This window comes from Leucoraja erinacea, chromosome 15 (assembly GCF_028641065.1).
Source record: "Leucoraja erinacea ecotype New England chromosome 15, Leri_hhj_1, whole genome shotgun sequence".
NCBI lineage: Eukaryota > Metazoa > Chordata > Chondrichthyes > Rajiformes > Rajidae > Leucoraja > Leucoraja erinaceus.
The window spans coordinates 15,866,307-15,889,131 of NC_073391.1; the positions used below are offsets into that span (position 1 = coordinate 15,866,307).

Sequence of the window (22,825 nt, forward strand, 5' to 3'; positions counted from 1 at the left end):
TGAAGGAAGTTGTGGTTTAAGAGGTGCTGCTATGGAAGATTTGGAGAGATATTGCATTCTGCAATAGAGATATAGCATATGGAGAGATATTGCATTGCACTCTGTGGACGGTATAAACTACAATTACAGTTAGTGGATATATTGGTGAGATGCTGATTCAGCACACCATGTTGTCTTAGATGATGTGAGCTTTCCAACAGGATTCATCTTATCCAGTGAAGAATTTCATTTCACTCCTGACTTGTGCCTTGCAGACAGCAAAGAGGCTTTGTGGATGAACCGTTCACTGGAGAGCTGCTGCAGAGGCAATGCCATATATAAAGCTAATCCAGATGAGTTTCTTGCCAATGGTGACACCCATATGAGGATCAGTTAGTATGAATGCCATTGAATGGCAAGAGACAGACAATTTGAATCCCTCTTTCTGGAAATATTAAATATCTTTGCCAGATGATTCTGCACATGGATGTTAACTACCCCTGGCATCATGTGAACATGTATTGCTTCACTACCTGTGTAATCATCAGCAAACAGACCTGCATTAGACCTTATGATGGAGACTAAGTAAAGATAATGGTTCTTAATGTAAGTCAGCAAATGACATCGCTCTGAGGAACTGCTGTGGCAATGTCCGAAGGCTGAGAATATCAACCTCCTTCTTCAGCCATCTTCTTTGTCCAGAAAGTGAGCTTTTACAATGAACCTTATTGAGTTCTTTGGTTTGGTATTAAAGGTCCTGTCCCACTGACCTGACTTTTCAGCGACTGTCTTCGACCTTGAAGCTCGAGGGCACTCGCCTGAAAAACCTCGAGCTGGATCGACCGTCAGCGATGAAACCGTGAGCTAGATCGACCGACGGCACACACACAAACACATCGCAAAGGCAGGGGCCAGGGAATGCGGGGGAGTGCTGTCTGAAATTCACACCCACGATGAACAGAAAGGTAAAAGACGGCTGCACAGTGTACGGTAAGTCCTTTAGAGAGCGAGGGGGGGAGAGAAGGGGGGAGAAGAAGGAGTGGAGACACTTTTAAGAAGCCAGATAACATAGTAAAGTTTAACGGGCATCTTACATTAACGGTCGGTTTTCCTTGGTCCTGAAAACTCCAATGAGTCAATTAAAATGCCTGGTCAGCGAAGGAGATTGTCTACGGCTGCCCTCGACTGCCTATAATTACATAGCGACCCCACTCCACTGCACTACGAGTTAAAAAGAACCATGCCGACCAATTTTTCAACATGCTGAAAATGTTTCCTCGCCCAACCTGAGACCGCTTGTATGCGGGAACTTCCCTCAAGCATGAAGGAGAGATCCAGTGACCTCATAGGACCTCCTAGGATCACGTGTCGACCATGCTCCGAGTTTGAGTCAAGGGCAAACTCTTCTAAATTCGCAGATTAGGTCGCCGCAGTGGGACAGCCCCTTTACTCAGAAGCTACTCTGATGTCAAAGACCGTCAACCTTGCCTTAGTTCTTAAATGCAGATTAATTGTATGTATTTTGTTGTGGCCCTAATAAGGAGTGAAAGTAATGATTCTGATGGAATCTAAACTGAGTATTTCTAAACAGCTAATTAGTGAGTAGGTGCCATTTACTAGCATTAAGAACAGCTCCTTCTATCACCCTGCTGAACTTTGGAATCAATGAAGGAGATTGTCTAGTAATCGACTGGGATTTATAGTGACCCCACTCCAAGCTGAGAGTTCAAAAGAACCATGCACCATTTTCATTGTTAGATGTTTCTCGCCCAACCTGAGTAACCGCTTGTATGCTGAACTTCCCTCAAGCATGGGGAGATCCAGTGACCTCTAGGACCTCCTAGACCGCACGTGTCGACCATGCTCCGAGTTTGAGTCAAGGGCAAACTCTTATAAATTCGCAGATTAGGTCGCCGCAGTGGGACAGCCCCTTTACTCAGAAGCTACTCTGATGTCAAAGACCGTCAACCTTGCCTTAGTTCTTAAATGCAGATTAATTGTTTGTATTTTGTTGTGGCCCTAATAAGGAGTGAAAGTAATGATTCTGATGGAATCTAAACTGAGTATTTCTAAACAGCTAATTAGTGAGTAGGTGCCATTTACTAGCATTAAGAACAGCTCCTTCTATCACCCTGCTGAACTTTGGAATAATGCTGAAATGTAGTAATTGTTGGATTTATGTACATGATGAAGCTGAGCAATTATGCACATTTATTGTTAGATGTCTGTTGTGTAACTATACTGACACAGCGGGGATAGATGACTAATTCCAGACCGCACGTCTTCATCATTACTAGTAAGGTAGAGGTGGCAGGAACTTTAGTTCTCATACACTAGCCTATTTCTTGATGTCGCATGGTATCAATTGAATTGGCTAAATACTGGCAATATCAATAACAGGCATCCCAGGAGAAAACTAAGAAGGCTTATCCATTCTAACCTCCATCTGCACCTGGTCACAAGCACTTCATCTTTGTGCAGAGCGTGATAATGTTTTGCCCTGTCACCTTAAAATGGTAGTCATTTAATACCAGTAAGTGTGAAGTTATTTTTGCATTCTAATAGTTTTGTCCAGTTATCATCGAATAAAACATTCTTCCATGTTTTCAATATGCTGTATTTAAACCCATATAGAAATGAAAATTATATTTTCTACATGCGAAGTTGTGGCCAAAATGGTTGAGTCAAAATTTGCTGAAAAATAATATTATTAAGTGATTGTTAATTTATTATGACAAATAGTTCTTACAGCTGTTCGTAACTTTTGAAATATAGAATAGAAATTACAAATGGACATTGTGTTCCAGCATTTAACAACTGCTTTATCATCATTTACCAGATTGCACTGTTATTATGGTGCAGATTTTCATATTAAAAGCTTGTAGAAAGGAATTATAGTCTAGAAAAAATAAAATATGTTGCTGACATAGGTGTGTGTAAATAGGAAAGAAAACCTGGTTCTGCAATTATCAAGTACATTTATTATTCAGCTGATATCCGATGACTTAGTCTAAGAATAGTGGCTCATGAATTCTACTCAGAGCGATAGCAACTCAGATAAACAAGAGAGAGTAGGATTTAAAAAAAATACACTGACGTTTCATAACCCACTGGGCCTTCATCTGTAGTATGATGTGTCACTGATAAAAATTAAGTGTAAATGACAGTTCTCTGAGCTATGTTTGAAGAAGTGAAACAGTTATTTAGAAAGTTTCACTATATCAGATGCTGACAACCTTGATAACTATGTACTTCTGCGCAACAACGTGGCTGTAAAGAAAACTCTTCAACAAATGGGTCAATGTTTACTGAAGACCAAACCTCCGAACAATCAATCAAGATACAGTGTGACATAAGCATGTATCTGCACACCCCAAATATGCAGATGATGCGCAATGAGTGAAGCTCCCTATTAATGAGTAGAACAATTTTAAGAGTTAAGTGTCTCATAGGCACCGACCGGGACTGGAATAAGAACATTCTTACTTGCTGCAGCTTTACGGCCATAATAAACACAACAGCACTAAATATAAATATTCAGTAACATATGTTATTCTGAGTAAACCAGAATATTCTTTTAGAAGTACTGTGCATCCATCACTTTCCATGAAAATTGTTGTTGCTTGTTAATCCTAACAATAGCAAAAGATTCAAGGGCATTTTAGTGAGTAATAAGGAGCAACCTTTTGACACTTTGAAATTAGGTTTTGAGAAATGGCAATTCAATGTACCAGAGGCATATTCTCAATCACTATCTGAGAAGAGTGGTTCCATTTTAAATGAAATTTATCTCTCTGTTTTTTTTAAATATTTGGACATGGCACTAACATTCGCAGCCTTAAATAAGAACATAAGAAACAGGAGAAGGAGCAAGCCATATGGCTCGGCAGCCTGCTCCATCATTCAATAGGAACATGGCTAATTTGATCTTGGCACTAGCTCCAATTGTTTTGCTTTGAAGATATTCAAGTGTTTAACCTTCACAGCTCGATGGGATAGAGCATTCCTAACATTCACATCTCTCAGAGAGAAGAAATGCATTTTCACCACAAGTGTAACCAAGCAACCCCCTTATTCTGAAACATTATCCTAGGTTCTAACTGCCCTCAAGGGAGGAAACATCCCCTCAACATCTACTTGTCAGGCCCCCCTGTCAGGGTCTTCTGGGGTCAAGCTCCCGTTCGGTGACTGGTGCATGTACGAGCTGCCATTTCAGTGTAGAAGTGATAGACTGTGACATTGTCAGAGATCATTAAGCTTCAATGTATTCCAGAGATTCTGATACAGATCCAATGGCATGCTTAAAGAAAGGAAGGAAAAATTCTGGATTAACATTTATTTTCTTAAAATCATTAAAATCTAATCATATTGATGAAGGACTTTGACCTGAAATGTTAACTTTTGTTTCTCTTCCCACAGATGTGGCCTGACCTGCTGAGTATTTGCAGCAATTTCTGTTTTCATCAAAGCTATCTGCTGAACCTTGCTTCTGGATGAATTGGCTATTGTATTTATTTGTCTGATTATCTTTCAAGGTTACTTCATTTACTATATATTGAAACATACAGGGATGCTCTGAAATCATGAATAACTATATAAATGCAAACACAGGGTATGCCTTCCAGTGGAAAGGTTCCAATTGGAGGTCCTTGTATTTTATAAGTTGCAAATAAACTTATTGCTCAACATGACCACCACTGGTCGAAATATTAGTCACTTTGTTCTCAATATAAAAGGCATATAGATTTACTTAATCTCTTCCAAAACCTCAGAATGTCCCAAAGTTCTTCATGAATAATGCAGTACTTTTGAGGAGTTGTACAAGTTAAGCTCTGATGAACAGTGGCGCAGTTGGTGGAGCTGCTACCTCACAGCACCAGAGTCCCGGGTTAGACCCTGACCTCGGGTGCTGTCTGTGTGTAGTTTGCACATTCTCCCTGTGACTGCGTGGGTTTCCTCCGGCTGCCCTGGTTTCCTCCCAGATCCCAAAGACATGCAGGTTTGATTGGCCTGGTAAAATTGCCCCTTGTGTGTCGCCAGTGGATGCGAAAGTGGGAAAACAGAGAACTATTGTGAATGTGTGATCGATGATCATAGTGGACTTGGTGGGCCAAAGGGCCTGTTTCCACACTGTATCTCTAAACCAAACTGTAATGCAATAATGATCAGACAATCTGTTTACTTGTGGAGATGTTTGAGAGGTGAGGATATCACAGAAAATGTGCATGCTTTTTTTTCAAATATTCCAATGATCTTTTTGGCTTCCAATGAGAAAGCAGAGTCTTGTCCAATATACACCACCCCCTGACCTTGGAGCTGTTCCTTAGTGCTGCACAGGTGTCCACCTTGATGTTTATGTAGGGGTCACTGATGTGTGACTTCAGCCCACTGTAGTTGGGAAGAGTGTTCCAGGATTCACAACCAGTAACAATACGTTTCCAAATCGTAGAGGCGTGCAACCAAGAGGAGAACTTGCAGGTAGGTGGTGGTTTGACAAAGTCTAGAGGTGAAAAGGAGACAGATGGATATGAGATAAGGAGAGAAGAAGAGGAGTGAATAGGTGCTCCCAGTGTGGCCTCATTTACATTGGCAAAACCCAAATGTAGACAGTGACCATATTGCTGAACAATTGTCCTCTGTCTGTCAAGGCCACCTGGATCTTCAGATTGTTATTTTAACTCCCCTTCCCTGTCTTTTACCATCTTTTACCAGGAAGGCTCTGCAGAGTGTAGTGAGGGGAGCAGGGAGGATCATTGGCATCCCCCTACCCTCGGTACAAGAACTGTTCCAGAGCCGCTGCCTGAAAAAAGCACTGAGAATAGCTAAAGACAAACTGCACCCCCTCCACACACACCTGGATCTCCTGCCATCAGGCAAGAGATACCGTAGCATCATCAACCAGACTGCTAAACAGCTTCCTTCCTTCCACAGGCTGTGAGGCTGTTAAACAGTCACTCCACCCGATTCTGCTGCTTTGAACTGACAATTTAATAACTGGCACTGGCCACTGAAATCAGCTGCCCTGGACATTTTATGACTGTATTTTAATGCTGCTGTTTTTACCTGCACTTTTTAACTATACGTACTGTTTTATCAGGGACTGGATTGTTTATATTGTTTTAATTTAATGTGTGAAATGTTTAAGTTTTATGTGCGATGCTCCAGTATTCTCTGGGAAACGTCTTCTCATTTTGCACTGTACAACTGTTACTTTGCAAGATGACAATAAAGGTTGATTGATTGATTGGTTGATTACCAATTTAAGTGCCTGTATAAATGTTTCTTGTGGCTCCGCGTATCAGATAGCAACCATTCTCTGAGTAAAACTAAATTGCCCCCTAATCCCCTTTAAATATTCTTCCTCTCGTTTTACACGGATTACCTCTTGTCTTTGATACCTCTCCTGTCAGTAAAAATTGTTTTGACTGTCTGCTCTATCTACGGCCTTCACAATATTATATACCTCAATCATACTTTATTCCGGGGAAAACAAGCCCAGTCTGTCCAATCTCTCTCCGTATTTATGGTACTACTAGTGGGATCTTGCTGTGTATTATTGGCTGCCGTGTTTCTTGCATTAAAGCACTGACTACACTTCAGAAGCATTTCATTGCCTGGAGAGTTGTTTGGGGAGTGCTAAGGTCATGCCTTTAACACAGATCTCTATTTCTCGTTTCTTGGTTCTCCTCTCGTTTGCCCACTTTGTTGTTCCACCTCTCCGTTTCAATATATGCGCTGGCCATCTTCCCATTCCTCCAAGTGTGATCATGTTCCTTCGCTCCTGTAGCAGTGAGTCTTCTGTTGTTATTGCCAATCGCAGTGATTTTCCCTCGTCCCTGTCGTGCCTACATTGCCTTTAAGCCCCATGAATACATTTCCCCATTTCACTTAAATAATCGGCGCATTTACTTTACTGTGACTGGCTCTCGTGTTCGGCGAAGTCTTATGTTAAACCCGCTTTTATAAAAGCACTTTGTTGCCATTATTGTAGCACTTCCAAAGTTGTCCAGATGAGGTCTCCACATTTCAGTAGACGAAGAGCAGAACTTCAAACCTGGAACCCTTATGGTCTGTCAGGCTCAGGAGGTAAATTAAAACCCCCTTCATGAAACACAAACCAGCGTGCACCGAGCTCCTGCTACACACTAGCCCATTCATGCACACTTCAAACTGTAGTATTTATTGTAGACGCAAGGAACTGCTTTACAAAAGAGTTGACTACAGTATTTGTAGGAAGGAACTACAGATGCTGTTTTAAACCGAAGATAGACACCTAAAGCTGGAGTAACTCGGCGGGACAGGCAGCATCTCTGGAGAGAAAGAATGGGTGACGTTTCTGGTTGAGACCCTTCTTCAGACTGGTCTAGACACGAAACATCACCCATTCCTTCTCTCCAGAGACGCTGCCTGTCCCGCTGAGTTACTCCAGCTTTTTGTGTCTATCTTAATTACAGTATTTGTTGTATTTGCCACTTTACTTTTTTTCTGGTCATCAGTAATTGTTGAATAAATGATTGCTTTACCTGTGCACGGTTATTTCCTGGTGTAAAAGGCTTGACAATTGCTTCTACATGCGGGGTTGTTTCATTTAGCTGCCGATCTATTCCAGCAGTTCAAAGCCCCTGCTTCTTGCAGTCGGGAGATTGGGTCGCTGCGCCACCTAGCACGATCATCGCGACAGTATCGAACTCAGTCTGGGGGAAGGGGTAGTTTCCATCACCAAACATGTTTTTAAATATATAAAGCTGGCATTGTACGCTGTTTATGAAAATAAAATCATCAGTCGTTTGTACATCACGCATTGGGAATTAACTTTATTTTCCTCGCGTGTAGAAAAAGCAAGCGCACGCACAGCTTCAGAAGAAGCAGTCTGTCCAGGAAGTGACAAACCTACTTCCCTTCATTTCAGCCGATTGGCAGTAATGAGTGGACAGCTCCGCGGCAGGAAGGCGGGCAGCGGAGGGGAACGGGCCAGCGGACACTTGGCTGGAGTTAGAAGGTAAACCTGCGGACCCTGGATCCCACCAACGCGGGCTGCCCTCCCTGGGTACGTGGTCTAACAGTGGGCGAACGAGTACTGGGTGGGCTGGGGGCAGAGCCCGTGACTCCCTCTCCTTCTCTCTCTCTCCCCCACTCCCTCCCCTCTATCTCCCCCTCTCCTCCTTCCCTCCATCTCCCCCACTCCTCCCTCCCTCTCCATCCCCCTCCCCCCCCCCTCCCTGCCCCCCCCAACCCCCCCAACCCCCCATCTCCCCCCACCTCCCCCATCTCCCTTCCACCCTCCCTCCTTCTCCCCCTCTCCCTCCCTCCCACCTCCATCACCTCTCCCTCTCTCCTCCCTCCCTCCCTCCCCCCCTCTCCCCTTCCCCCTCCCCCTCCCCCCTCCCTCCCCCCTCTCTCTCACTCCTCCCTCTCCCCCTCCCTCTCTCTCCCTCCCCCTCCCTCCCTCCCCCTCCCTCCCTCCCTCCCTCCCCCTCCCTCCCCCTCCCCCTCTCTCCCTCCATCTCCCTCCCTCTCTCCCTCCCTCCCACACTCCTCCCTCCCTCCCCCCGCGGTGATGCAGTGCGCGGATATGGTTACACTGTGTGTGTGTGTGAAGTGAGTCAGTGACAGTGGGGGCCGGAGTGGGAGCAGCGCTCCACAACAGCTGAAGCCCGTCCGTACACAAGGGGTGAGCGTGTCCTCAGCACAGCACCGCCGTCCGTCGGCTACTGTGAGACCGACACACAGCGCCGTTGACAACCGCCTCCGAAGAAATAACGTTGGCGAAAAAAATGTATATATATTTATATTTTTTAAAAGATATCTACCCATCTAATTAACCGATCCAACGCGCCGCATCCTCTTAGTCCCGAAAGGATGGATGATCCTGTGGGTATTCACTTTCCTGTGATTATATTATAATTGCAAGTCCAGCCCGTGTCCAAAGTAATATTTAAATAAATATATCGGGGACCGAGTAAATAATGCGAGGCTTATTTACGTCCAGTAACGCCTTTTGTTCCAGAGTTTTACTGTGATTTTTGATTTTTCTTCGAGGGGATTTGTATTTCTGAGAGGGGGGGGGTCGTTATTGTTCGGATGAGGTATTGATGATTTTGTTTTAAAGTGGGAGCTTCAGGTTTTTGTTGGAGTGTGTGGTCGATTGCATTTAGAGCGGATTGGCATCCCGCTGGCGGGCGGGCTGAACGTGACTGCACATGGCCAGGGGTCGCTGCCCGCCCCGGGTCTGCCCTTGTAGATTCCCTCCCTCCCAGCATCTAGCGTCTGTGCTCTGGGAAACGCCAACTAACCCTCAAGCGTTTCCTTCCCAGTGTTTGTTTCTCCCGTGTCACGAATGCCACGACTCTTTTTTTAAAGTTTTGTCTTTTTTTATTATTGCGGTTTTGTCTTTTTTATTATTATTATTATTATTATTAAAGACTCGCAATTCTGGTGGTATTTTAAATGCTTTTTGTTCTTAGTCCCGGGAAGCAAAAGTAAAGCCTGGTAGGCAATCATGTGAACCAGTTCTGTACTCAGATGCCATCTCCCCCTACTGTGTTCACAGATCAGCACTACTTTGCTCTATATAGAGAATTGATTATGAATGTACAGCTTTGTGTTATTTGTATTTTGCAATGTATAGCATTTACAGTATTTCTGGAACACTAAATAATCCTCGATTTCTTCCAAACTGTAGTAATGCTGCTTGGAGCATTTCAGGGTTGATTGGGGCATGATGCCATTAGATAAAGTACAGATTATGCCCCGAGTAACCATGTTGATAAATGAAGGGAGGTGTGACTTGCTGCCAAGATTAGATAAGACTCTGGTATATTCCTCCTGCACGGGCGAGTGCCACAGTGCAGAGCTGTTCCTAGCTGGGACGATGGAATGTGTAAGGTATTCTGAGGCTTGAGATTGGTGGCATATAGAGAGCATTGTGCAGTAAGTACTCGTGCATACCTTTAGGCAGACAGCTGGCAACAGTATATGTAGCATTGTAACACTGTAACACATGATGTTGTTTCGAATAAACATTAGCTCCACTTATTTCCTTTGTTGTCGCACACCATTGACCGTGCATGTCACCAACTCCTTACTGTTTTCAAGTTCTGTTTTCCACAGGACAGCAGGGCTTATTACTTTGATTTTTCATACATTTCATTTCAAGAGATTAAGAGTAAAAATGTCTCCATGCATTTAATGTATCTTAAGTTAATTGATACATTTAATTGAAAAAGCAGTTGAAAGAGTTCAACCCTGTTAAGGTGGGCTGAAGGATCTAGAATATCAGATTTTTTTTTTAATCAAAGTGTGAATCTTTTATTCATCTGTTGCTACTTAACTCTCTGACAGTAATCCCTATTTAGCCAAAATTAACTTGTATCCATGTTAGACAAAAATGCTGGAGAAACTCAGCGGGTGCGGCAGCATCTATGGAGCAAAGGAAATAGGCAACGTTTTGGGACAGAACCCTTCTTCAGACTGATGTGAGGGTGGGGAGGGGGTGAAGAAGAAAGGAAGAGGTGGAGCCAGTGGGCTGAGGGAGAGCTGAGAAGGGGAGGAGAAAAGTAAGGATACCTAAAATTAGAGAAATCAATGTTCATACCACTGGGGTGCAGACTGTAATCATGTAACATCTTTGCATCTTCATAATGGGTTTCCTTTTGAAATGTAGACACACGTTTGAGGGTTTTAAAAGGTATTGTGTTGTTTGGGGAAGTAATGCTAGCCTGGATTTAATGGAGAGTGAATGCCATTTAATAACATGCAGTACTCCCACAAAGCCACCCTGGAATGTGACTTGATTATCTACTCAATTATGTTTTAGTTTTATTTGAACTGAAAACCCCCGATGTGGGGACAAGAATGTTTCCAAATGCTTCCAACTGAGCAATTTGATACATTGTTTTATGGTAGCAGCAGCTGTTGTATAGCAACCTTTGAAGCAGCAAACTATTCCACAAGAGATTCATGAAACGTTTATACAAAATAAAGTTTCATGTAGGTAGTGCCTTCATAAACCTGAGATGTCCCACTCATTTAGACAATGAAAACATTTCTCAAGCATACTTGATGGTGTAATACTATCGACTTTACTTTCCCATATCATACAAATACTGAATAAATTACATGATAGACCCTCATTTTGAGAATTGATGAATTTGATTAGTTTATGGGGAGGAAAAAAAACTATGGCCCTCAATAAATATTTTGATATAGAGAGAATACCTTTGTTTCCCATCTTGTCAAGAGATTACACATCTGATTAGAGCAGATATCTTTTGGAATTGTTGAAGGAAGAATTTGATTTATTTTGTTTTGGAGCAATGAATAGCTTTAACTTGTGAGACGTACTGCTTTGTAACTATACAACTTTTTAATCCAAAATTTATGGAATTCCCATTTGGAATGGGAAGAATAAAATATTTTAAAAATTCCAGAAAGTGCTGGAGTAACTCAATGGGTCAGGCAGCATCTCTGGTGAACAAGGGTAGGTGACATTTTTGTTCAGGACTCTTCTTCCGACTGATTGCGGCGTTGGGGGGGGGGGGGGGGGGGGGGGGGGGGGGGGGGTAGAAATCTGGAAGAGAGGAGGGCGAATAGAAAGCCTAATGAGTGATATATGGATATGGGTGCTGGGGGTTTTGATAGGCAGATGTCATAAAAAAGACACAGTGCTGGAGTAAGTGGGTCAAGTCTGGATACTCCAGACTAATGAAGCAGACCTCATATCAATTAACTTTTTTTCTACAATGTAACATTATTTTCTACAATGTGAAATGCACATTGGTACAATTTTACACTTAAATAACAAACAAATTTAAGCTTAGTCTTGAAAGTTCCTTATTTATTGTGGAATAACAGCAGAAAATCTTTTTAATAGGTAAAGAAGGGAAAACTTCTTTACTCTAGTACAATATCTTTCAAATTGCTCTTGGGAGGGATAGTCACCATTCTTTCCAAATACCTTAAAACTAGACATTTTAAACATTTCTAAATGGCATCCATGGTAATGTATCAGTTTAAGGAATGCAGGGACAAGTGTTTCAGCTAAAGGCAATGAGACTGTTGTGCGCTCTTTTTGTATCGTAAGCATTCAGGCACATTTTAACAACCCTTTTTATCTGTACCTTTGCCAACATACTGAGTTAAACAGCCTCTCACCAGTTTCATCAGAGTTGGTATGTGCCACCCACAGAGCTGACCTTGTTGATGATGACTGCGCTGTCATGAAGGGCAAGATTAGCATCTGCTGCATAAGGTGTTTAAAGTACTTGGCAAGCAACATTTAGGTCAATTCTTCATCTCGTTTGTAGATTACTGGCAAGTTATGGTGTGCACCTTATTCCCAGAGAAAATAAATAAATAAATAAACCAATATGGCATTTTGAAAATACTTGTTTTAATATCCATAAACATCACTCTTGTTCAACCTTGCACATGTTGAAATAGATAATGCTAGAAATACACAGTGGGTCAGGCGGTTTGATGTGCCTTTGACCTACAGAGGTAGATAGTCTTATTGAGTCCACATCATGAGACTAGAAATTGTTCAGCCAGAGCTTAACACACTTCTCAGCATCTGCATACATTGGCGTCTTGTGCTTCTTGTGCATAGAGGTGGAAAGATTGGTGGAACAGGGCCGGGACGTGAACGTTCTTTCCTTGACCCCACAGAGGTAGATGGAAAGTCAGGACCGCACTCTAGCTGGCCAGAGGATGGTTCAGTTGCCTGATAACAGCTGGGAAGAAATTGTCCCTGAATTTGGAGGTGTGCGGTTTCAAACCTCTGAACCTCTTGCTTGATGGGAGAGGGGAGAAGAAAGAGTGATCTGGGTGAGACCGGTCCTTGCTAATGCTGGTGGCTTTGCTGAGGCAGTGTAAGTGTAGATGGAGTCAATGGAAGGCAGTTTGGTTTGTGTGATGGTCTGGGCTATGTCCACAACTCTCTTATTCTTCAAATTGTTAAGCAGCAAATACATATCAGAAGAAAGGGAAAAGAAGAAAATTTGAAAAATTGGTAATTTCATAGCATCTGGAATAATATTCTGCAAGTAAGAACCAGCTTTCAGTCGAGTGACAGTATACATCCAGAAACAACAGCCAATGCAACTATTGCCAATTCTTTTTCAAACATTTGTAGTCCCATGTAAGTTAGCAGCAATGTTTCATTTTTATGGAGATTGTCTATTTAAAAGTGTCTATTTCCTGAGGGTGTTGAATGGCAGGAAGTGTAGTTATATATATTCTAATCCCGTTTGCATTACATATCAATGAAGTAACCATATATTTGGCAGATTCAAGTTATTTATCCGCACATGCTTTTTAATCACCTCAGAGCTTCCAAATGTAACAATGACTTCAACTGTGATTTATATTTAAACTGCGTGTTTGGCAGATTCTTGTCTTCATAACAAATGTGGCACTGAAACAAATAATGGGTATTATTGGTTATTGTGTTATTTTGGAATTCCTTATCTGACAATGACATAAGGTGAGTTCATTGTCGCCATTGTGAACATTAATCTGGATTAGTTTCAGGATATTAATAGCAACATTTGTGGAGACACCAGTATGACAGGATAACAGAACTTGATGGATTTGATTGGTCCAAGAACACCAGGCCTCCTACACTACTGGTAAATCCTATCTGTAAATGTAGTGCGTGATTAAAAATACGTTGCAATACGTGACACGTTGCAATTATTGTAAGCCAGTCTTCCGATGGTATGTCTTATTCCCTTGATTATTAAAACTTCTGTACTGTTTCATTTTGTTTTGCTGATTTTTTTTTTTCCCTTTCTAGTTTTGTGAACCAGAACCCCACCCTCTTGTTTTCACCATGATCCCCTCGGATCAACCTCATGGTCATCTTCTACATCATAAGCACAAGTACAAAACACATTTTGTAATGAAATGGAAACAGGGAGTGAATTGCCTTATTTGGCTTCATAAATCTGGAGGGTTAATTGTCCATCAATCTTATCAGTTGCTGAATCAATTAAATAACTGCAGGGTATTGCAGATACCCTTTCTTCTCTGAGTTTGATTTTTAGTCTGCCAGTAACATAAAAGACAATTTGAGCCACATTTCGTCAATGTGCAGTTTTCAGAAAGAAGGATTATTGATTTGAGCTGCAATTAGTATTGAGAAATGATTTATATGATTTATAGCTGACATGCAATACATTTTATAAATCTGCAAGGGTGGAATGTATCTGATATACAGAAATCGTTTAATTTTTGTAGCAGTTTTAATGGAAAATGTTTTGGGTTTTTTTTGCGAGCTTTAGAGCTCTTTCACGAGTGAGGTTTATTTGAAGTAAAATCTCCATTACCGGTGCAATCAGGTGGAGCAGGGGTGAAAGTTGTGTTTGTTCTCAGAGAGCCCGTGGTTGATTAAAGTAGTAACTTGAGATTTGCTATTTTGTGGGATCTGTGTTTTTATGCTGCAAATAACACGAGTTGCTGGTCATCATTTCAGAACAGTCTGTCAATGAGAAATGTATTTCGGAGCCATGTGGCCCCTAGGTGAAAACAATGGGCAAGGAACTGAGGCAAGGAGGACAATGAAGAGTTTTGTACTGCCACTTTTAGTTTGCCAGCTACAAAAGATAAGAACTGAAGGAAAGCAAAAGTAATTGGCCTTTAGTCTCATATAATGCTGTTTTGCAAATGGAAAATCTTCAGGCTTAATTGTTTTGTAACAAATTCAGCGATAAATATAAAAAGACCACATTTTACAGGAGTGGATAATGTCACATTACAAAGATTTTGAATGCGCCGGTTTTAAGGATCAGAGCCATCCATTGAATTTTTTAATAAAACGTAACATTATTAAAACCACAGCAACAGTAAACATCGGCAGCAGCCATTGTGGTCGTACAGAGTATTCTGAGATTTCCTAGAATTGCGCCCGTCTGATATAAAAGTGAAGGAACATTTTAAGGAAGGATAAGGCCTAGACCTAGGCCACAAATTTCTGTCCGCAAACATATTGCCTCCAGCCTCTGAATTGCTCTCATTGAACCTTATTCTACATTTATGCTGTGTTATTTCATTTATAGGTTGTTTGCTGTAGAGCCTAATCCAACATTGAGTAGTTGGGGTAGAAGGAACAAATAAAATAATGTATATTTTTTCTTCACTGAAGTGCTGCTATGAGTAGCATTTATTACCCATCCTTAATTGGCTTTGGGAATTGGAAATTGACATTTTGAAACTCGGCAACCCCTGTGATTGCAGTCTTGCGTGGTAAAGATCTTGTCCTGCTGGTTCATGGTTCAAATTGGGTGCATATGGGTGTGTCTATTATGCTCGCATTCAATCGCCATCCCTGCAACAAGAGATCCCCTTCTGCCCACTTCTTGGAACCTCAGCTCCCTGAAAAAGCAGTTCCAAGACACCATCTGAAGGAGAGGCACTAAAGTGGAGAGTTAGATTCATCATCTCCACACCTCTCTCCGCCCCCCCCCCCCCCCCCCCCCCCCCTTCACACACTCGCACACCCACACCAGCTAGTTGCTTCTTTTGTCCGTGTGATTTCCATCTGATTCATGGGCAGAGAACAGGAGACCAGACCAAGCCTTGAATCACATCTGATTCACTTTGAGGTTCCAAGTCCAGGTTCACATCCATACACTTTGTATTGGTGAGTGTGGATCTGGTAATACAATTCTAGAGTGTAGACTGATTGGCACATATCTGTCACTATGTAACAGTCATTTCCCCTCATCCCCGATGGCGGGGGGGTGGGGGCAGTGTTGGGGGGGGGGGGGGGGGGGGGGTGTGGGCAGGGGGGGGGGAGAGGGGCGTGTGGGCAGGGAGGAGTGAGCTTGTAGATAAGATGCGGAAGAGCCATGGGGGAGAGGGGAGGAGAGCTGGGCTGGGTCTCCGACGCTGGGCTAGGCTGGGTCTCCCACTCCGGGCTGGGCTGGGTCTCCGACGCTGGGCTGCATGGGTCTCCGACGCTGGGCTGCATGGGGCTGGGCTGCTTCGGTTCCCTCCAAAAATTGGAAACAACTGCCGGCCATCCTCAGCTCCAGTAAAGATGCGATGGCGCAGGAAGGGGCGGACCGTCCCGGTCAGTTATAGGGGAAGAGACTAATCCGCGCGGTACTGAACGGCATAAGAAGAGATCGATCTGTGCACGCGCGGTTTTAAAGATTTTTTAAACCTCGCTAACCTTCACGACATTCAACCGATCGGAACGAAACTTGGTGGACTCGCAGCAGAGGAGAATGGTGAGTAAACTGGCAAAAAATCATAGTGCTATCTCAAACTGTTTTTGCGCAAATAGAAAGACCGCACAAACCGGAAGATAACAAGATCAGAGGAATTTAGATCATGTGCGGTAGAAGGGATCTGACATCGTTGGTCAACAGTGTTTAAGAGGGAACTGCAGATGCTGGAGAATCGAAGGTTACACAGAAAAGCTGGAGAAACTCAGCGGGTGCAGCAGCATCTATGGAGCGAAGGAAATAGGCAACGTTTCGGGCCGAAAACCTTCTTCAGACCCTCTGAAGAAGGGTTTCGGCCCGAAACGTTGCCTATTTCCTTCGCTCCATAGATGCTGCTGCACCCGCTGAGTTTCTCCAGCTTTTCTGTGTAACCTTCGTTGGTCAACAGGCCTGTTTGCATGCTGCACATGAAGTATGTTATATGTTACATTGAAGTGTGGTACTGGTGGGCATAGCTCTGATACCATAAGACTTTAATTTCGTGTTGCATGTATTTTGTGTTTTTTATGACTGTTGGCAAATCAATTTCCATCCTGGGATAAATAAAGTTGTATTATATGAAACACTGAGGTATAGTAATGATGGACATGGGCCACTAATTGTAGCACTGGGGTGCACACTAGTAGGCAAAGGCCTGTCTCTGACACTGGAACATATTTATGGTATTGGGGAAATTAGTTTGTCGTAGTGGTACTGTTCGCAGCGGTACGTAGTGGGACAACAACTCAGTTCTTGCCATGCAGTGCTAAAATACAGTACTGGGGGGAGCAGGTCAACCACCATGTAACACTTGGGTATAGTACTGGGCAACAGGTCTATCACTTTGAATCATTGGCGCAGGAACAAATCTGTCATTGTATAACAGTAAGACAGTGTTGGTACAGTTTTGTCAACATGTTACATTGGGGCGTAGTGCTGGTACATACAAGCTTATCGCTTTGCAACACTTTGAACTGTTGTCGCTAGTCACCATGTAACATTAGGGTATAGTAGTGGTAGGCACAAATTTATTACTGAGCGATACTTTAGTGCAGTACAAGTGTGCAAGGTCTCACACCATGTAATATTGGTTTATAGTGCTAGTGGGTAATGGTTTGTTTCTATAGTCTGGATGCCATACTGATGGGCCTAGGTATGTTGCCATGTAAGACATGTAACTTGAGGATCGGGCCCGAAAGCATTGTGCCCGAATAATGTGTTAGTAGACTGTCATTTTTGTAGCACTTTGATACAGTACTAATTGAGAAAATGGAGCATGAAACTTAGCTTGTAGAGAATATAAAAAACGATTGAAGTAACTTCTGTGGTATTATATGAAAAGAAAAATATTAGTGAAGGCTCAGTGAGAAATTTATATCAGGCAATAACATATTGGCAGACTAATTAAACAAATGCTCTGGTTTCACAAAGAACACAAACATCTGCCCTGAAATGTTGAGGAACATAGGTTCTAGTGAGACAGGGGAACTGAGGGGAACCAGTATCAGCAGGAAAACAAAGTATTAAAGGCTGAAATATTCACATACCTTGTTAGTCTGCATCCCAGAACTTAAGGAAATAGTGAATTCCCACATTCTTTGAACTCTGCACAGTTCTTATGGATTATGGTAGATAATGTAACCTCACTAGTTAGGAAAGGAGGTAAAGAGAAAACAGGGAATTGTAGACTGTTTAGCTTGATGTTGGTGGCAGGGAAGAATGTTTGGAGAAGAGAGATTTTATCTGATCCTGTCAACATAAATGAATAAGAGGAACTTGAGCTTGATAAGTTTACTGGGATGTTTGACATGCACGATGGATGAGGAGAAAATGGTGGGTGTGGAGTATCTGGGTGCGCTGTAATCTCACCGTAGGACACAAGAGTTCAGCCCGACGGGCATAGGTCTTTTGCGGCTACCATGAGTACAAACCTGGTAGCCACAAGTCTGTCACTGGGTAACATTTAGGTACAGTAGGGATGGGCAGAGGTTTTTCACCATGTCACACCAAGGTACAGTCCTGGGCAAGGATGGTCACTGCGTAACACTGGGATATAGTAAGGGTGGTCACAGTTCTGTTGCTGGGTAAAACACTATGGCACAGTATGGGTGGGTACAGGTCAGTCTCCATGTTACATTAAGGTATATTATTGTTGCATACATGTCTGTCACTTTCACAATGAAGTATAGTATTGATGAGGATAAGTCTACCACTATATAACACGGTACACAAGAATGCTGGAGAAACTCAGCGGGTGCAGCAGCATCTATGGAGCGAAGGAGATAGGCAACGTTTCAGGGCCAAAACTTTTGATTTTCCAGCATCTGCAGTTCCTTCTTAAACACTGTATAACACGGTCTCAGTACTGATTGTATTCTTGTATTCTTGTATTCAAATTTTATTGTCGTTGCCTCACTTTGAGACAACGTTTCAGTATCGGCACAAAAACATATTAAAAAATAAAATTGAAATTGAATTAAAAATTTAACAAAAGCACAAACACAAAAAGTCAAAAAGTCCACAACACAACATAACATAAATGGCACCCAGGTGAGGATAGCACCATAGTCCAGCCAGCCTCCCCTCGTAGTCGGGGCCTTCCGAGCACTGCAGTCGCCCGCCCGGGTGGCCCGATGTTCAGGCCCTCACGCCGGGCTGGTGGAACGCTGACGCCGAGCCCCGACGGTGAGCATCCTCCTCCTCAGCGGCCCGGACCTCCTGATCAGCCGCCTCCCGCAGCCGGAGTCTGCAGCTCCTGAGTCCACAGGTCGAGCCGGGCAGAGTCGCAGGACCCCATGATGTTTGTCAGCGCCGCCCGCGTTGGGAGCTCTGCAAACCGCAGCTCCTTGATGTTGGTGCAGCAGGTCCAGCACTCCAGGCTCCAGACGGCGACCCCCGGTAAGGCATCGCCAGCCCCGCGATGTTCCAGCGTTGTCCCGCCGCTGCTGGAGCTCCGGTCGATCCCGGCAGGAAAGGCTGCGCCAATCCAGGTAGGTAGGCCGCTGTGCGGGGGGGGGGGGAGGCCGCGACTCGAATAATAGTTGCGTCCTCACCAGGAAGCGGCTGAAGGACGGTATCCCCCGCACCGTGCCCTCTTCCCCCACATAAAAACACCAAAAAACACAAAAAAATACACTTTTAACATAACAAAATAAACAAAAAAAACAAAAAGATACCGTTTGTGGAGTAGGTGGAGGCTGCTGGTACCAGCGCCACCGGAAGTACAAGAAGATGGGCTCGAGTCTGTCACCACGGAACACTAGAACAGTAATAGCAGGAACAGATCTCTCAGCATGTTACAATGGGATATTGTGTGGTTACAAATCTGTCACTAGCATGGACACAAGTATCACTATATTGCAGGGCACAGCTATGACACGTGCTTCTTGCTGGTACAGACAAAACTTTTGCTGAACAATTTATTGAGCTGATGCAGCTAAATTGGGCTTAAAGAGTTTTTGAACTGCCTTCCCCCCTGCTTTGGTCATCTTTCCAGGTCATGGTCTCATTGAAGACAAGATTGGGTGCATAAAGTTGAAGGACAACGGGCCCTTCTTGAAGACAGAGGGTTGTGATGGAAGTGTAATTTTCTGGCTCTAGGATGGATTCCATTGGTGTTTCACAGGGATCAGAACAAGTATTTCTGTTGATTGTGAAGTATATCAATGACTTGGATAAAAATGTAGTTAGTTTGTAAGTTTGCAGATGATGACAAAATTGGTGACGTCCCAGACTATCAATTTATATCAGTTATAGATGTGGGTGTAAAAATGGCAGATGGAATGTAATCTAGGCAAGTGTATGGTGTTGCACTTTGGGACATTAAATGTCAGGACACTTAATGATAGATGCATGAACATTGATGTTCAGAAGGCTCTTGGTTCCATGTCCATAGCCCCCCAAAAAGTCATAACACAAATAGATAGTGACAAAGAAGACCTATCATACACTTGGGGCATTCAGTATAATAGTCAGGAAATCATGAAGCACTTTATAAAAGCTTTAGTTAGGCCAATTTGGAGTGTTGTGTTCAGTTCTGGCCACCCCATTATAGGAAGGATGTGGTGACTTTGGAGAGGGAGCAAAAGAGATTTAGCAGGATGTTTTGTGGATTATTAGCTGTAAAGAAAGGTTGGCCAAACCTGGAGAAACAAGGAACTGCAGATGCTGTTTTTTTTTAAAAAGACACAAAGTTTTGAAGTAACTCAGTGGGTCAGGCAGCATCTTCTGGTCCAGACCCGAAAAATCATCCATCCATGTTCTCCAGCGATGGTGCCTGATCCAGTGAGTTACTCCACCACTTTGTGTTTCACTTTGACAAACTTGAATTGCTTTCTGTGGAGCATCGGAAGCTGATAGAAGTTTATAAAATTATGAAGGGCATAGATAGGGTGGAGAGTCAGAAGCTTTTTTCCCCAGGGTGTAAATGTCAAAGACCTCGAGGGCATAGGTTTAAGGTGAGATGGGTAAAATGTTTACACAGAGGGTTGTGCATGCCTGGAACACACTGCTAGGGGTGTTGGTGAATGGAGGTATAATAGTGGTGTTTACGAGACTTTTTGATAGGCACTGTGCACAGAAGGGGTTAGCTTAAGTTTGCACCATGCAAGAGACAGACATTTTGGGCCAAAGGGTCTGTTTCCTGTGCTGTGCTGTTCTTTGTTTATTGAGTGTGGACATCGAGAAAATATGTATAGTTTCCTGACTTGGAAAATGTTTTCCCTCAGGTGATGGAGCTGGCTTTTCTTTAAAAAGAAGCACTTAGGTTTAATGTACTTTTCTGAATAGCTTGGATACAATAAATTGCATTGCTCTGGAGTTGCTCTTGGAACTGGTTTGGATTGTAAATCTGGCCTTCCCAGTAAAAAAAAAAGGCTGTGCGCCACTGATTTAGTGACAGTGGAAGAACAGCAACATCGTTCCAAGTGAGAGTGGTGTGTGGGGTGTAGGTGATGGAATTTCCACGCTCCTGCTTCATGGGAGAGTTGGCTGGTTTGCGGGCTGCCGTTGATGAGTTGCTGCATTACTTCTTGTAGCTGGTAAACACTGTAGCCATGGTGAAGGGAATTAATATTTCGGATGGTGGATTTGGTGCCAGAGAAGCGGACTGGGTTGTTTTGGATAATATCAATTATCTTGAGTGCTGTTAGAGCTGTACTCATCCAGATGAATAGTGAGTATTCTTTGCCACTTCTGTCTTGTAAATGGTGGAAAGCTAGGAGTTGAGCCAATAGTTGCAGAATGTTCAGCCTCTGACCTGCTCTTGTAACCACTATATTTATCTGATTGGCCCAGTTAATACCGTGTTTAATGATGGCACCCAGAATGTTGTGTGTAAGAAGGAACAGCAGATGCTGGTTAAAACCGAAGATATGCACAACAAGCTGGAGTAACTCAGCTTTTTGTGTCTATCTCCCAGAATGTTAATTGTGCTAGACTAGATGTTATGGTATTGCTGTCAATTGTCATTTAGAGGTGACCAGTTTCCTTTATTGAAGTTTCCAATTTGCCTGAAAGGTCATACGAACAAGAAATGTGAATAGGAGTAGGCCTTTTATCCTTTTGAGCAATTCACAAAAAACATCATTCCATCAAAATCAAAATATTATCATGAGAGTGTTGTTGACTTCGGTGCAGTGTAGACATTTATTTTCCCTCGGATATAAGCGTTAGAAGGGTTCACACGATGAAATGGTAGGAACAAGAACAAGACATGGAATAGCCATAGAACAGGTTGCTTTTCTGCCTGGCCAGGTATAGAGTGGCTATGGGTTAGCATTAAAAAAAGACAACTGTTTGAAATGCCAGTATAGTCCAGACAATGTGTCTATTGACAGTGTTTTCCCCAAGGTGAGTCTGACTGAATTAGGTTAATCAAAGATCCATCGTGACAGATAAGCTTCAAGTACTATTTTCCCGAACCAAAACTATCCATTAGCAAGTCTATAAAGCTATTTGGCAAATGGAACTCTCCAATAATATCTCTAATAATGCATCTATCTATGTTTCTATCCTAACCCAGTTACTTTTCATCTTTGACACTTTGAGATCTCCTATTCCATGTCTCTGTACATAGATACAAATAAAGTAAATACTGTTTAGATTTTACATAAACAAATATTTAATGAAAGTAATTCAAGATTGCATTGAATATGTTATAAACATCCACATTTAAAAACCCATTCTCTGTTCTGCTGCTCATGTTACCTCACCTCTGGAATGGTTTTGTATTCATATTTTGATCAAGGCTGCACTAATGTAGTCCTGGCTGAACTCAAACTGACCCTTATAAGCATGTTATTGTCGAATAAGTGTCACTGACTGACTGGTCCTTTAAACAAGACCTGCCATCAATCAACATGAAATGTTGGGTGGGTGGTTGGCTGCTTTGGACGGGTGCTTCCTCCCCCCTGCCCCTCTTGTGGGAAAAGAAATACTAGTAATGGAGGAGTCTGGGGCGTGGTTTGTCGGCATGCATCTGCAAGTATGACTGACTGTAACAGACTTGACTAGTCCTGTGGGATAGCTCCCACAAGTTTGGCACGTCTTCTGGTGTTAGCAAGGAAATCTCTGCAGGATTGACGAGGCTGGCAATATGTTTTGTGTGCCTGAAACTAATAGCTAGACTGTGCTGCCTG

General features: G+C 42.9%; 1 protein-coding gene across 11 annotated transcripts in view; it reads left to right on the forward strand.

Moving 5' to 3' along the window:
- Window positions 1-7,512: 7,512 nt before the first annotated feature.
- The window catches only part of fam53b (family with sequence similarity 53 member B), a 103,736-nt gene continuing 88,423 nt past the window's right edge, over window positions 7,513-22,825 (forward strand). For 2 of the 11 annotated variants that reach the window (XM_055646746.1, XM_055646745.1), the window contains exon 1: window positions 7,513-8,026. The gene's annotated coding sequence lies outside the window, so the exon portion shown is untranslated. The other 9 variants (XM_055646751.1, XM_055646748.1, XM_055646744.1 and 6 more) reach the window with 5 other exon arrangements.